Below are 17765 nucleotides of genomic sequence, written 5' to 3' on the forward strand. Positions count from 1 at the left end.
GATAGCTTCGAATTTTGGGGGTATCAAAACCAAAGCAAAATATGATGAAAGTAAAAATAAAATAGATAGACCCCATAATTTATTATACCATACCTGTTAACACTGAAACACTTATCACAATATTCTGTGGATCTATATTAAAAAACCTTGTTAAACTTTGTGACATATTTCCATTCTATGGAGGTCAGGCGTGAACGAACACCCCATAATTTTATTATACCATATTTCTTCAACCTGAAACATAATTATCAAAGTATACTTACGCAGATAGATATGAAAATTCTTTATAAAAGTTTGTGCCTATTTCCATTCTATGAAGGCCAGGTACGAACGCAGGCCCCACAATTTTATTATATCATCCCTATTTAAGTTAAAACATACTTATCAAAGTATTATTATGTACATCTATATCAAAAACACTTGTAAATGTTTTTTTTTTTAATTTTTAAATTTTTTATTTCCATACTTTTTGGACCAGGCGCGTATGCAGACCCCACAATTTTAATGAATCATCATTATGCCAGATCAAACATACCCATTCCTATGTCTCGATACATCTTCTATCATTATATATGATCAGTTTTCTATAATAGTCAACCATATAGAGCCTATTCGTGACCAGACACACACACACACACACACACACACACACACACACACAGACGTTCAGCTTTTTATATATATATATATATATATATATATATATATAAGAACAAAGAATTAATAAAACATGTTAAAACACTTTAAGACGAGTTAAACCATACTTAATTTTCAAAAAGGAAACACAAATTAAGTGGATTGTACTCTTAATTGGTGTCTCTTAAAGCGTTTTAACATGTTTTATTAACTACTTGTTCTTATTATAAGCTCTATATTTCCTATTTGGTTTCATTGAGCTTTCACATCTGATTAGGATTACTTTATAAATATTAAGTCTTTAATATTTATAATATAATTTAAGTTTACTATTTTGGATTATCTTTGTAAACTTAATTGTAATTCTTATTTCATTATTTATGTATATATATATATATATATATATTATTTTTATAACATAATTATCCACTGACATGTGTTTCGTCGTCTACGACTCCTCAGAATGGCTAAATGTGTCGAGCGGTGGTGAGTTCGAGTCTTGATAAGTTTAGCTATACTGACGAGAAGTGAAACTTCAAAAGATATCATGTCCATAGATTGTATGTTCGCGAACGTGAATGTATCTACGTGTGTGTACGTGCGCGCATATGTTTGTGTGCGTGTATGTGTATGACAAGAAAAATGGCTTGAGATGTGAACGCGTGTTTTCGTGCGAGACTAGGAAGGCTCGCACAAGATTACTTAATTTTATGCACGTAGATATTTATTATTTAAGTTGGCCAGTTTGGATTATCTTTGTAAACTTAATTATAATTCTTGTTTCATAATATATATATATATATATATATATGGTTATCAAACACGTACACACATACACACATATTTATGATAATTTAGGTATGTGTATATCTTTATACATTTGTATGTACGAAAATCACTCATTATTTTGGAACAGAGCTGCTCGACGTAAGGTTGAAGAATGTGATCTACATTTAGTTTTATGTGAAGGTGCTGGAAGCCATTTGTGAAACTTGAGATGTTCACAATTTTTTGTGGAATAAGTAGACTTGAATTAATTCCCCAAGCTTTAACATTGTAAAGAAATTTTAAGGTGCATAGTATGGGAACAATAATCCTTTTTCGAATCCAAGATTTATGTAAACACTAGCGGGGGTACCCGACGTTGCCTGGGTGTTTGGAGGTGTAAAAGAAAAAAAAAAAAAAGTGTCAGTAGTCAGCCAGGCTCGAAGCCGTGACGTGAAGACGGAAAAGAAAGTGAAAGAAAACGTGACATCTTAGCTAAATTGTTATTTATTTGTATACTAGCGGGGGTACCCGGCGTTGCCTGGGTGTTTGGAGGTATGTGTGTAGAGGGTCAAAGAATAAGCGAAGTAATAATTTTGTTGAAACTTAAAAAAATCGGAAAAACACCCCCCCCCCCCAAAAAAAAAGAAAGAAAGAAAAAAATGAACGTTTTTGGAAACACAAAAACATAAAAAAAAAAAAATGGTATAAGTAACCTTGTTTCAATATTGAAAGTTTAAAAATCAAAAACTTTATACATCTGATAACTCAGATTGAACCTGCAATCTTGAGATAACGACGCTGTCACTTTATCCATTGCGCTCGGGTCGTGTGGGCGAATGTAGGTCGGTTTTTCTAATATTTAAACGAATTCAAGGTTCAACGTCTTTTGCACGTGCTGACGCATGCGTAGAAGCCATCTTGTAATGAAGATATGATTTTTTTTTTCAACCTGGTAGGAACGGGTCTGCTTGAGGGTGAAAGAATGAATGTTTTGGGCCAATTTTTTTTATATTTGTCGTCTGAAGGTTCGAAGCTAGAAAATAATACCTATTTGGTGAAAATCCGTGGCCTCTGTCGAAAGTTTTTGTGAGACATACAAGCACACACACAAACACATTTCCGCTTTTATATATATACTAGCGAGGGGTACCCGGCGTTGCCCTGGTGTTTTTCGGAGTATGTGAAAAAACCCGAAAATGTGAAAAAAAAACAGGTGCCCGTGAAAAAAACCCGAAGCCTTCATGCGGTTTCGATCCTTCGTAGAGTTGAAATATATATATATAGTTTTTTGACTAAGAAAACGAAAATCAGCAGACTATGGACAGAGAAATTTGGAGGTCACAGTGATAATTAATATATATATATATATATATATATATATATGCTGTGCAGTTGGAAAATAGTAAAGTATGAAAAAAAAAAAACAGGTGCGCATTTTTGATTGACGTGACAGCGATAGGTATTCAGCAGTTAGCATTTTGTGCGGGACAGTTTTTAATGAGGTCAATAAATCGGTTTGTTTGTTTTTAAAAACCCGCTCCCTGTTTATTAGGAGGAGCGAAATGAAAGCTACAGTCTGATATGACGAAGTCGACATTGAACAAACGTTACTTAGCTCTCTTGAGACAACTGGATTTCGACCTGTGATTAGAGTTGAGTTTCGCTTGTTTTTTATACCGAAAACCGAATGTAACGCGTGCCGATGCGGGACATGTCGAATAATTAACGTTTGAAAGTCAATAATATTAAATAGACAGGCGAGCTCCGTGGGTAACTGTGAGATATTACAATTTATAAATGATATAAAAAGTTTTAAGAAGTTGTGAACCGAGCAAGCGCTTCTCTGAAAGAAGCCTTTTGTGGATATCGAGGAAAAGCGTACATACATACATACATACATACATTTTCGCTTTTATATATATACATAGTAGCGAGGGGTACCCAGTGTTGCCCGGGTGTTTGGAGGTGGCGGGGTAAAAAAAAAAGTAAGTATGAGGATCGAACCCGAACCGTTGAGGCAAAGTTGTAAATTAAAGTGTGAAAAAAAAAACGTGCGACGTTAACCATTGCCCCACCGCGAGATGCTAACGGAAACACGTTTGAATTTATTTAATTACTTGGATTTAGCAGGTGTCCGTTTTAATGAGTTAATGAGGTCAATTTTGACTGCAGGATAGTATTCATTTACTGCTGAACGCTTTCCCCCCCCCCCCCCAATGTTATAGGAAAAAGACAAATATTGAATATTTATCTTCCCGAAATCGAGCAAATAAAATAGACAGGCAAGCTTCATTGTTAACTGTAAGATATTACGATTTATATGTGATATAAAAAGTTTTAAAAAGTTGTGAAGCGAGCGACCGCTTCTCTGAAAGAAGCCTTTTGTTGACATTCAGAAAAAGCGAACACACATACATACATACATACATACATACATTTTCGCTTTTATATTTATAGACTAGCAGGGGGTACCCGGCGTTACCTGGGTGTTTGGAGGTGTGTGTGTGCTCTGGCGGGGGTGGGGGGTGTTAATCAAAACATAAGAATAAGCGAAGTTAAAAAAATCTAACGTAAGGCAAACGGACGGTTGAAAATATAAATTCAGAAATTTATGTGTGGAGTTTAAACCTACAGACCACGTCATGTCATGCAAAAACAAAAATAACATTATCAACTTAACTATAGTAGAATTTTCACGGCCCGTTGTTCTATCATTGTTGCTAAGCGACGACATGGAAAAAATGGCTTTACCGATGATAGATAAATTAAAATAACAGTTTTGATTATCGGTGATTATCGTGGGTATACCGAGATAAAACTTAAATAAGATCACTCCCGGACTTATGCACATAAGTTCTGTAAATTTTAAAGAAAATCTGTTCAGCCATTTCAGAGTCTATAAGGAACGAACACAGACAGAGAGAGAGAGAGACAAAGTTGCATTTAGTAGGAGACACCAGCATTTGTTATGCTTTTTAAGTGTTAAGTTTTGAGACATTGTGTTGAACAAAGATGGCGGCGTAGTTCAGATCAGTAACCAAGATGGCGGCCAAGAATTAAATGTGGTCCGTGACGTAGTAAACGGCGCACTGATTGAATCCAAAATTCAACAATTTTTATAATAATTTTGAAACGTTTTCATTGGTTGTTTAGCCCAGCCGTTGGTTATAAAAATGATTGGCGAATCCATTCCTCTCATACCCCCCCCCCCATTAGGAGTGAAAAACATTTTACAATAATGGTTGCGATTATCCGGTGATATACCGAGAGTAAACTTAAATAAGATCACTCCCGGACTTCTACACTAAAGTTCTGTAAATTTTAAAGAAAATCTGTTCAGCCATTTCAGAGTCTATAAGGAACGAACACAGACAGAGAGAGAGAGACAAAGTTGCATTTAGTGGGAGACACCAGCATTTGTTATGTTTTTTATACTTATTTTATTATTTCATATATTACTTTTTTAATTTTTTAGATCGTTGTAATATTTTTTTTCATTGAAATATTATTTTTAAATAGTTTTAATGCTTTCTGCGTTTGACCGAATGCTTTCTGTGACTGAATGCTTTCTGCGTTTGACCGAATGCTTTCTGTGTTTGACTGAATGCTTTCTGTGTTTGACCGAATGCTTTCTGCGTTTGACCGAATGCTTTCTGTGTTTGACCGAATGCTTTCTGCGTTTGACCGAATGCTTTCTGTGTTTGACCGAATGCTTTCTGTGTTTGACCGAATGCTTTCTGTGTTTGACCGAATGCTTTCTGCGTTTGACCGAATGCTTTCTGCGTTTGACCGAATGCTTTCTGCGTTTGACCGAATGCTTTCTGCGTTTGACCGAATGCTTTCTGCGTTTGACCGAATGCTTTCTGCGTTTGACCGAATGCTTTCTGCGTTTGACCGAATGCTTTCTGCGTTTGACCGAATGCTTCTGCGTTTGACCGAATGCTTTCTGTGTTTGACCGAATGCTTTCTGCGTTTGACTGAATGCTTTCTGCGTTTGAGCGAATGCTTTCTGTGTTTGACTGAATGCTTTCTGCGTTTGAGCGAATGCTTTCTGCGTTTGAGCGAATGCTTTTTGCGTTTGAGCGAATGCTTTCTGCATTTGACCGAATGCTTTCTGCGTTTGACCGAATGCTTTCGCGTTTGGTCTAAATCTTTCCCACTTTAACCGAAAGATTCCCGATGTCGACCTGAAGGTTCGAGGTTACATTAACCCAAACGCGAAAATAACACTAAAGATGAGAACAGCAGTCGAAACAATGGAAATGATATGCGTTTGAATAGTTTTATCCAATTATACGTTTCTTCATTACGTAATCTAATTTCTGGCAAATTATCACATACCTTTAATTTCCATCTCTTTTCTGATCGGCGAATGGTTAATATTTCTCTCCTCCTCCTCCTCCTCTTAGATATATTCTTGAACGCCATGCAATTTCATTTCCAACCGTTTAGGTCATTGTGCTTCTTACACCCACCACCCCACCATCCGTTGTGCAACGAATTACGAGAACCTGTCCGTTTCGTTGGCAAAGAATAATTGTATGAAATGATTACGTCTAAGGTTGGTCAAATTTGATTATAGGCTGTCCGTCGAGTTTCCTTAATAGTTCGCGTGGTTTTGCTCGAGGTGATTTCTGATGCTGTCAGAGTAAGGGCCTTCGCGTGTTAACAATTTTTGTAGCGTGGAACAAACAGCAAAATTAACCCGATTAAACCAAAACGAGGCTATAAGAATATAAAAAAAAAAAAAAGTAAATTTTTACGACGTGCCTTTGCGCATTATAGACACCCCAACCTCCACATGGTAAGAACGGCTTCCGGAATAACCCCCCCCCCCCAACCTCGAAAACCGTTCTTAACATGGGAAGGTTGGGGGTGATTCCGAAAGCCGTTCTTAACATGGGGTGGTTGTTGGGGGTGTTTATATTACGCTGGAGTAGGTCATAAAAAAATACAAAAAAAAAAAATGTATTAAATATGCGTCTAGTTAGAAAGTTGAATGAAAAATCTATCCGGGGTATGTTTCACAATAGACAACAGAATGATAATTTTTTTTTTTTTTTTTTTTTTTTTCAATTTTCACCCCAAACAAGGCACAGTGCCACTTTGAAGCAAGGGGCTACTATCAGGGACTTAATTTGCAGAGGCATTATGAATGGAGACATATATTATATATAGATCTTGTTGTATCGTAGATGAAATGATGGTTGTTGTTCTCCACAGGTTTCGGTCCATTGTTGGTCTGATTTCTCTGTCACGTCATCAGAGTTATCTTCTCCTAGATGCAGGTCTTAACAAAGACTAGGGGTACATCGCTCCCAGAGAGTTTTTTTTTTATTCAATTTTCACCCCAAACAATGCACAGTGCCACTTTGAAGCAGGGGGCTACTATCAGGGACTTAATTTGCAGGGGCATTATGAAGGGAGATGAGTAGAAAGATGTTTGTTCACATTACACTTGAACTTCTGCATATCAGTACAGTTGGGAAAGCCGAATCCCGGAAGGGAGTTCCAAAGACCTGCCGTTCTGGGGAAGAAACTATTGAAGTAAAAGGCTTTCTTGCACCTAGGGATCTCTACTGTAAAGGGATGAGACTTACTAGCTTGTCGGGTTTGTCGGGGGTAGTAACGTTGAGTAGGTACAAGTGTTTGCAGTTTGCCAGAGCATTCACCATTAAAGTATTTGTAGAACAGGCAGAGGGATGCAACATCTCGTCGATGGGATAGTTAAAACAACAGTACAACAAATACAAAAGCAAGATAAGTTACTCTTCTACCTACGTGGGTAAGTTTTTGGTGCTTTAACTTATTTTAAAGTGTTTATTTAGTTTAAAGTGCAAGTAGTGCTGAGCGCTTAAGTTAAAGCGAAAACAAAGATGGCAACATGAGGCTGCTATCTTTGGAGTACTGACATAATGTTACACGCGTTTACATGTAGACATCCGGGCCCCAACACATTGTAGACTCAGTAGCAGAGGAGACAAAGAATAGGAAAGTCCCGTTATTCTTCATTCTCCCACCACGCGTGACTTCTCATTATAGCTGTGACGTCACTCACGTGTCTAACGTGATCGTCTTCTCTAACAAGCTCGCACATGTTTTTTTTTTCTTACCGTGACATCATTTCGTACACTGTTCCGCATGTGCATACGGCTACCATATGCATGTCCGTGTTCCGTTACACTGAGAAGCGCTCAAAACTCGGAAATAAAATATATGAACTGGAACTAATATGCTGAGGACATTGCAAAGGCTGCTGCAAAGAAGGTAGGTTACCTCTATCGTGCTAGAAGACTACTCACACCTGAGAGTATCCCGTACCTCTACAAGGCCATAATTCGCACATACATGGAGTATTGTTGCCACATCTGGTTGGTTGGTTGGTTGATTGTTTTGGTGGGGGGGGGAAAGAGCAAAAGTATTACAAAAGACAAGAGGAAATGGGTTTATTGGCAGAACAATAGAGAGGAAGTTGTTCACCGGTTTTCACTTAGTAAAATTGTATTCTTTGCTGCTTTTTTTTTTTTTTTTAGGCGATTACAAAACATGTTAACGCTAATGTCAGTTTCAACGATAAACATGAAAGTGATTGCAAATGTCAAAATAGTTTGCAATAAATAAATAAATAAAAATACACAGAAACTTTATCAATATTTAGTTGTGAAAAATCTTTTTTTTTTTCATTGTAATCAAAATTTCATTCTAAGTTTGACATTAAAAAAAAAAAGAAAATGGCCGACGATATCCCGTTTCAAGGGGAAGCAACTCATGCATACTAAACGATATTTCGCATTAATTACATCAGATGACACGACTAGAAATTTAAAACATTTCCATAAAAAATAGATTAGAAACTGCAAATTCTGTTTTATTGAAATGTATTTATGGAAATGAAAACGAAATTGTTGACAGTCTCCTCAGAATGTGATATCATTGGCGTTCCCACCACCAAGTGTTAGGAAGTGACGGGGGGGGGGAAGAAAGAGCAAAAGTATTACAAAAGGCAAGAGGAAATGGGTTTATTGGCAGAACAATAGAGAGGAAGTTGTTCACCGAGTTATACACTGTGTGGCAAACGAAACACCATAAAAGGTAGAAATACTTGGTTAACGTGTGCTTGTAAGTGTGATTGTGAATTTTGCGACAGTCTTTACAATAGTGAAGAACGGTTAGTGACAGTCTTTACGAAAGTTTGGAACAATCAGGGGTCAGTCTTTACGACAGCTTGGAACGGTTGGGGACAATCTTTACGACAGGTTGGTTGGTTGTTTTTGTTTTACGGCATATAAACCTTTTTCAGGTTATTTAATGCCGAATCTAGTTAATTTTGAGGAACGATGGAGTATATTTGTTTTTTTAAGTCGGATTCTATTTTACCCATAGTTGGGACCCTAACAGGTACTACCACTCCGGGTCAGAGTGAACCTGGGAGCAATGGCAATTAAAGGGTGGCTCCACACTCTCCAAGGCCCGCAAGGTGGGGCTTCACCATCGGATGTAGTTTAAGATCATATCCAGGACCGCCACATCTGGGCTGGAGCATTTACCACTTGTTTGATAGTCCAAAAAAATTTTCAATCTAATCGGTTCCACACTGTCAGCTAAGCTCCAAACCCTCTCCTATCACTGCAGTGTTGCATCTCTGTGCTTGTTTTACAAGTGTTTTAGTGGAATGTGTTCTGATGAACTCCTTGCACTTGTGTCCCCTTGACGTACATATCCCCTGACAAACCCACTTGGCAACAAAATCACACCTCTTCACTATTGAGGTGCCTAAATGCCAGAAAGCTTTTTACTTTAATAGTTTCTTCCCTCAAACAACTAGAATTTGGAAATGTAATAACTAGAATTTGGAAGTGTAAGCCATTTTGAGTTTCAGAACAGTTTCAGATGGTTCGCTGTTACACACAAGTCCTGGTAGGTGACTTGTTTGTAGTAGACAGTTCCACAGAACAAAATATTCTTACCGTGTCGAAACCCGGGAAAAAAACATGTGAAATTGCTCCAGAAAAGGTTTAATATTTATGAAGCAATTCTGGTTTCTGATTGGTTGGTAGCAGAACGTGAATTAATTTGATTCGTCAGTTCTTAGCAGCATCGTTTATAAATAGAATCGTCCGACTGTGTGGGATCATACCCCATTAGAATCCAAAATATTGCAACATCCTCCCTATTTTTTATAATGGGGAAGTCCCTTGTGTTTGTTCTGCTCAAAAATAAATATATATTTTTATATTTACTTAGACATAACAAAAATTAGAAATCATTTGGATCTTAGAATTTTAGCATTTAAAAAGACGCCATTTTTAATTGTGTTCAAATGTGAAAAAGGAAAATTACAAAGATTTTTTTTTTTCTTTTTTTTTTTCTAAGCAAAAGTATTAGTAGGTTAAAGTGTTAATACAAATAAAAATGGATACAGTTTAACGTCTTGTCCAGGACTATTTTTGTTTTTTGTTTTTTTTTTGTTTTTTTTGATATATAGAAATCTATATACTCTGAGCATTACCCCTAGGGTTTTTAAATGTAATGTAAACTAACATCTTGTTAATCTTTCCTAGACATGGTCACAAATAGTAGCCCTTTACGTTCAAGTGGTTATATGCCGTATGTGGGATGAACGTGAGTTAAAAAAAGTCAAGGTGATATTTATTTGACGGAGTACTACTAGTATCTTTATTTGTATGTTAGCCGTTTTGTGATTGAAGTTTAAATACAGGTTTTGTAATTAGTTTGATTACAGTGTGTCCAAAAAGGCACTGAAGGGTTTTAAATTGAAACAGATTTTTTTTTTTTTTTTTTTTTTTATATGTTTCTGTAATTTTAACACAATCTCACTAAGACATTGGGAAATATTTTTAAAAAATGACAAAATTTACACAATCTTTATTTATAAAAAAAAAAAATAATGTCTTTTAAATGTTGCCCATTTTCAGCTTCATATATTTGTGCTCTTTCCAAAACATTGTTCATGACAGATTGCAGAATCTCTGGATTGCAATTTAACTCCCTTATTTCGTTCTCGATGTTTTCCTTAAATTCTTGCAAAGTTTGGGGTTTGTTAACATAGGTACTTTCTTTAAGATAGCCCCCCCCCCAAGTAAAAAATGGGCGCTAGTCAAAGATTATCTCTTACATGAAAATGGCGTCGATTAGCTCTTTAAGTAAAAACAATTGACCCCCAATTTTGGTAAAATAATTTTACAACTTGCGTTTCAAAATATTATCTGTAAAATATATGAAACAGAGGGGAAAAAAAAGCATTTATATTCGGAAAATAAAAGAAAGAATGTGTGAAGAGACGTGGCGAGCCTGTCATTGTTCTATCGTTATTTCCATGGCAGGTGCTCGTCTGAGCTCCATTCTCTGGTCCCCCCTCGCCAATCTTTTTTCAAAAAAACACCCGACTAGCTGGGACCACCGTCAATAATTTTCCCCACTCCCTATCTGTGCCTAAATCAAAACATAGATACCATGAACAAAGCTTCTTTCTTAGAACTGCACGCCTGTGGAACTCTGTTCCGCTTGCCTGTTTCCCTCCCGACTTCAACCTGGATGTCTTCAAGTCCAACACAAACAAATTCCTGATGAACCGCCCCCCGTAAGTAATGACACCTTATCAATTCTCTAATACTATTGCTACACTATCCCTTTGATTACTGTACACACAATAACCCTTATCCCTGAGTGGCCATTAGGCCTTGATAAATGGTGAACTCCATGTAAAAAATAAATAAATAAATAAAATAATTGACCCCTGATTTTGGTAAAACAATTTCACAACTTGCGTACCTTGTTCAATGCTATAATTATTCATAATTAATTTCCATAATATTATCTGTAAAATATCTGGGAAAAAAAAAAAAAAAAATTATTAATAGCAAAATGACAAAGATTTTCGATCCTTTAGTGGCTTTTTGGACACCCTGTACTATAAATGAGACCCATTCACTGTCCACATCCTGTTGTTGATACGAGAGTGCAATTTTGCAATTTCCCGATGCCATAAGAAAAAGATGATCTGTATCGCACTCTTTTTCCTGGAAGAGAAACCAAGAAATCCGTTGCACTTACTTAAAAATAAGAATTCTTCTGTTTGAATTGGACCCTTTCCTTCAAACATGGCAATGGGAGCCAATGTTGGTTGATTCTGATGTACCCTGCCAAATGCTCGGTCAGAATCACGTGCAGGCTTACATCATATCTCGACGCAACAAACAGGCTGAAATTAGTTTGGCAATATTTTCGTGATCAGGTCTCGAGGTGTGTTCCGCGGAGATGGCAACTTCCTATCGAACCGTGCTTTCATCTTTGTGTCTTCTCCATGTTTAGCTTTTATACGATGATCGCATTATTGCCATCAAAACCAAAAGTGACCACAAATATCTTCGCGTTCATTCTCTGCCGCTTTATAATTCAATCGACACGCGGTTTGTTGCTTTCTTCTTTCTCAATAGTTTAATGAAATATCGGTCGTTTAATGAAATACCGGTCGTTTAATGAAATACCGGTCGTTTAATGTAATACCGGTCGTTTAATGAAATACCGGTCGTTTAATGAAATACCGGTCGTTTAATGAAATACCGGTCGTTTAATGAAATACCGGTCGTTTAATGTAATACCGGTCGTTTAATGAAATACCGGTCGTTTAATGAAATACCGGTCGTTTAATGTAATACCGGTCGTTTAATGAAATACCGGTCGTTTAATGAAATACCGGTCGTTTAATGAAATACCGGTCGTTTAATGTAATACCGGTCGTTTAATGAAATACCGGTCGTTTAATGAAATACCGGTCGTTTAATGTAATATCGGTCGTTTAATGAAATACCGGTCGTTTAATGAAATACCGGTCGTTTCATTGGATTTATTTGCTGCCCCACCAAAGCAAATTAGGCACGAGTCCATTTTTAATGTGGGGTAAAAACCAGCTCCCCTAAAAGTAGGCAAAAAGGGGGCCTAATACCAGTTGTTTAATGTAATACCGGTCGTTTAATGAAATACCGGTCGTTTAATGTAATACCGGTCGTTTAATGTAATACCGGTCGTTTAATGTAATACCGGTCGTTTAATGTAATACCGGTCGTTTAATGAAATACCGGTCGTTTAATGTAATACCAGTTGTTTAATGAAATACCGGTCGTTTAATGAAATACCGGTCGTTTAATGTAATACCGGTCGTTTAATGTAATACCGGTCGTTTAATGAAATACCGGTCGTTTAATGAAATACCGGTCGTTTAATGAAATACCGGTCGTTTAATGTAATACCGGTCGTTTAATGAAATACCGGTCGTTTAATGTAATACCGGTCGTTTAATGAAATACCGGTCGTTTAATGAAATACCGGTCGTTTAATGTAATATCGGTCGTTTAATGAAATACCGGTCGTTTAATGAAATACCGGTCGTTTCATTGGATTTATTTGCTGCCCCACCAAAGCAAATTAGGCACGAGTCCGTTTTTAATGTGGGGTAAAAACCAGCTCCCCTAAAAGTAGGCAAAAAGGGGGCCTAATACCAGTTGTTTAATGTAATACCGGTCGTTTAATGAAATACTGGTCGTTTAATGTAATACCGGTCGTTTAATGTAATACCGGTCGTTTAATGTAATACCGGTCGTTTAATGAAATACCGGTCGTTTAATGAAATACCGGTCGTTTAATGAAATACCAGTCGTTTAATGAAATACCGGTCGTTTAATGAAATACCGGTCGTTTAATGTAATACCGGTCGTTTAATGAAATACCGGTCGTTTAATGAAATACCGGTCGTTTAATGTAATACCGGTCGTTTAATGAAATACCGGTCGTTTAATGAAATACCGGTCGTTTAATGAAATACCGGTCGTTTAATGAAATACCGGTCGTTTAATGAAATACCGGTCGTTTAATGAAATACCGGTCGTTTAATGAAATATCGGTCGTTTAATGAAATACCGGTCGTTTAATGAAATACCGGTCGTTTAATGAAATATCGGTCGTTTAATGAAATACCGGTCGTTTCATTGTATTTATTTGCTTCCCCACCAAAGCAAATTAGGCACGAGTCCGTTTTTAATGTGGGGTAAAAACCAGCTCCCCTAAAAGTAGGCAAAAAGGGGGCCTAATACCAGTTGTTTAATGTAATACCGGTCGTTTAATGTAATACCGGTCGTTTAATGTAATACCGGTCGTTTAATGTAATACCGGTCGTTTAATGTAATACCGGTCGTTTAATATAATACCGGTCGTTTGATGTAACACCAGTCGTTTGATGTAACACTAGTCGTTGAATGTAACACCGTTCGTTTAATGTAATACCGGTCGTTTAATTTAATTATAATTTAATTTTTACAATATTTCAATGAAAAAGTAATGGCGATATTTTAATGCAAAAGTATATATATATATATATATATATATATACTGTTTAATGGGAAAGAATTCCAACAAAGTGTTCGATTACAAAGAAAACATTTTCAAGATAAGAGCTTAATATTTATTTGTTTATTTAAAACTGTTAAGAAGGTTAGAAAAACATTGGTACCGTCGGTTTCAAGCCTAACATAAGGGGGGGCAGTTAATGGTAAATAATGTTAGGCACTCGTCAGGAAACAATATGGCTGACGAGAGCCTAACATTATTTACCATTAACTGGTCCCCCCCCTTATGTTAGGCTTGAAACCGACGGTACCAATGTTTTTCTGACCTTCTGTAGAGTTTTAAATGAATATATATATACCGCCTTTTTTTGGCAATTTTATAAGTTCCAAATATCAGCGACTATTGATCAGAATTTAACAAATGAAGGCTCGTTGGAAAGGTAATGACCTGAATTGTGTAGTGGGCTATGTGATATTTGCCCTTATAGTCGCACATTAAGGGAATTAGTCATCGTCCAGAGCATATTTCTGGCACTTTTTTACAGCCATAAAATGTTACAATCATAGTCTGTTTTCCTAGTTTTGCATATAAACTACAAAATATCTGATATTTCCCCAAAACATCTGGCCTTGACGGAGGGGAGACTAGAACTTGCTGCTATGGTTTCAAATGATCTGAAATAACAGCAAGAGGAGACTTGATTCCAAATATTTCTCATATGTTATATCTTCAAGCTTCAGCCTCTGTCCCATCGACGAAATGTTGCATCCCTCTGCCTGTTCTACAAGTATTTTAGTGGTGAATGCTCTGACGAACTGCAATCACTTGTGCCCCCACGACGTGAGCACCCTCGACAAACCCGACAGGCTGCTAAATCCCACCCCACACTGTAGAGATCCCTAGATGTAAAAGATCTTTTTACTCCAATAGTTTCTTCCCCAGAACCGCTAGACTCTGGAATTCCATTCCAGGTCCCTGCTTCCCCAACAGTACTGACGTGCAGAAGTTCAAGTGTAACGTGAACCGACATCTTGCTGCCCAAATCCCTATATAGTACCCCAGTAGTTGTTGCCCCTGATAGTAGCCCCCTACACCAAAATGGCAATTTGCCTTGTTTGAGGTGAAAATGTAATTAAAAAAAAAAAAAAAAAAAAATATCTCTCCTCTTTTGTTTTCATACATAAAGTAAATTTCACAGTGTATAAAGATTATTTGATACTGGAGATATTCATAATCGTACCCTATTTCCAAAAGAGGGGAGATATGACATATGAGAAATATTTCGAATCAAGTCTCCCTTTGCTGTTATTTCAGATCATTTGAAACCATAGCAGCAAGTTTTAGTCTCCCCTTCATCAATATACACAGGGTGACCCCCAAAAAACAGGCCCCAACTCTAATTAGGCCCCGTTTCTTAGTGTTTTGTCCGAATTAAATGAAAATTTCATCATAACTAGTTTCATATTGAAAACATCATATCAAAACACTAGGGTTTTTGGCCTTTTTTTTTTTTCCGTTGACTGTAAAATGCTCAGAAAAACAATTGAATGTCCTCTGTTTTTTGGGGGTCACCCTGTATATATAGGGTGTCCACAAAGTCCACAAAAAGGGAATATATATATATATACAGGGTGTCCACAAAGTCTGGCTCTATATATATATGTATATACACACACGCACACACACACGCACGCGTGTGTGTATATATATATATGTAGCCAGACTTTGTGGGCACCCTGTGTGTGTTTGTGTGTATATATATACACACACACACACACACAGGGTGCCCACAAAGTCTGGCTACATAATCTACAGGATGCTTCCACAAAGTCTGGCTACATAATGTAGCCAGACTTTGTGGACACCCTGTATATATATATATTCCCTTTTCCTTGTACCTATTTGTGAATTATTCCATGGATTTCTGCCTTTTGGATTACTTTGGATCATCTTCCAATTACGTGATTCCCTTGGATTTTACTTGTGTGAATGGAAATTTAACTAACTTTCTTGGATCATGCATTTTTGGATTTTACCGTTATTGGATATTTTACCTTTAACCAGACTATCCATTCAAGTGAAATCACTTTTTTATTCAATCTATTCTCTCTGCTTCAGTTTTTGTCACCAAGTAAGATCTGTGACTTACTTGCAGTTTCATCAAATACTTTTGCAAGCAAAATCCGATCCCGCATTTTGCTAAATCCTACCCTCTGATGAGAAGGAAACTATTTCTTAGAAACTCGACGGATTAAGGACTGTCCACTTATTTTGTGCTTCCTTTTTAAAATTAAATATGTTTTAACTCTTTTTCAAAGGATTTTTTAACATGTTGTATTAACTACTTGTTCTTATATATACATACACTAGCTGTACCCTGCTGCACGTTGCTCTGGCTCAATTTGGTGTAATGGAAAATTCTAATAAAAAGAAAAAATGAATGTTTCTTATATTCTTAGGGGAATATTTTACATTACATCAGCCAAGGGAGATAATAAAAGCAAATCATTTCTTAAAAAAAAAAAAAATAATTAAAAAAAAATAATTAAAAAAAAAAAGTTTTACAGGGGAATATTTTACATTACATCAGCCAAGGGAGATAATAAAAGCAAATAATTTCTTAAAAAAAAAAATAATTAAAAAAAAAATAATTAAAAAAAAAAAGTTTTACAGGGGAATATTTTACATTACATCAGCCAAGGGAGATAATAAAAGCAAATAATTTCTTAAAAAAAAAAATAATTAAAAAAAAAATAATTAAAAAAAAAAAGTTTTACAGGGGAATATTTTACATTACATCAGCCAAGGGAGATAATAAAAGCAAATCATTTCTTAAAAAAAAAAATAATTAAAAAAAAATAATTAAAAAAAAAAAGTTTTACAGGGGAATATTTTACATTACATCAGCCAAGGGAGATAATAAAAGCAAATCATTTCTTAAAAAAAAAAATAATTAAAAAAAAAATAATTAAAAAAAAAAAGTTTTACAGGGGAATATTTTACATTACATCAGCCAAGGGAGATAATAAAAGCAAATCATTTCTGAAAAAAAAAAATAATTAAAAAAAAATAATTAAAAAAAAAAAGTTTTACAGGGGAATATTTTACATTACATCAGCCAAGGGAGATAATAAAAGCAAATCATTTCTGAAAAAAAAAAATAATTAAAAAAAAAAAGTTTTACAGGGGAATATTTTACATTACATCAGCCAAGGGAGATAATAAAAGCAAATCATTTCTTAAAAAAAAAAATAATTAAAAAAAAATAATTAAAAAAAAAAAGTTTTACAGGGGAATATTTTACATTACATCAGCCAAGGGAGATAATAAAAGCAAATCATTTCTTAAAAAAAAAAATAATTAAAAAAAAATAATTAAAAAAAAAAGTTTTACAGGGGAATATTTTACATTACATCAGCCAAGGGAGATAATAAAAGCAAATCATTTCTTAAAAAAAAAAATAATTAAAAAAAAAAAGTTTTACAGGGGAATATTTTACATTACATCAGCCAAGGGAGATAATAAAAGCAAATCATTTCTTAAAAAAAAAAATAATTAAAAAAAAATAATTAAAAAAAAAAAGTTTTACAGGGGAATATTTTACATTACATCAGCCAAGGGAGATAATAAAAGCAAATCATTTCTTAAAAAAAAAAATAATTAAAAAAAAAAAGTTTTACAGGGGAATATTTTACATTACATCAGCCAAGGGAGATAATAAAAGCAAATCATTTCTTAAAAAAAAAAATAATTAAAAAAAAATAATTAAAAAAAAAAAGTTTTACAGGGGAATATTTTACATTACATCAGCCAAGGGAGATAATAAAAGCAAATCATTTCTTAAAAAAAAAAATAATTAAAAAAAAATAATTAAAAAAAAAAAGTTTTACAGGGGAATATTTTACATTACATCAGCCAAGGGAGATAATAAAAGCAAATCATTTCTTAAAAAAAAAAATAATTAAAAAAAAATAATTAAAAAAAAAAAGTTTTACAAG

The 17765-nt window shown here is 35.2% G+C and overlaps 1 protein-coding gene across 19 annotated transcripts in view; it reads left to right on the forward strand.

Moving 5' to 3' along the window:
* LOC145270654 (RIMS-binding protein 2-like) overlaps window positions 1-17765 on the forward strand; it is a 1565000-nt gene that overhangs the window by 838789 nt on the left and 708446 nt on the right. The window lies entirely within an intron of this gene.

This window comes from Euprymna scolopes, chromosome 46, assembly GCF_053919585.1.
Source record: "Euprymna scolopes isolate OS-2025 chromosome 46, ASM5391958v1, whole genome shotgun sequence".
Lineage (NCBI taxonomy): Eukaryota > Metazoa > Mollusca > Cephalopoda > Sepiida > Sepiolidae > Euprymna > Euprymna scolopes.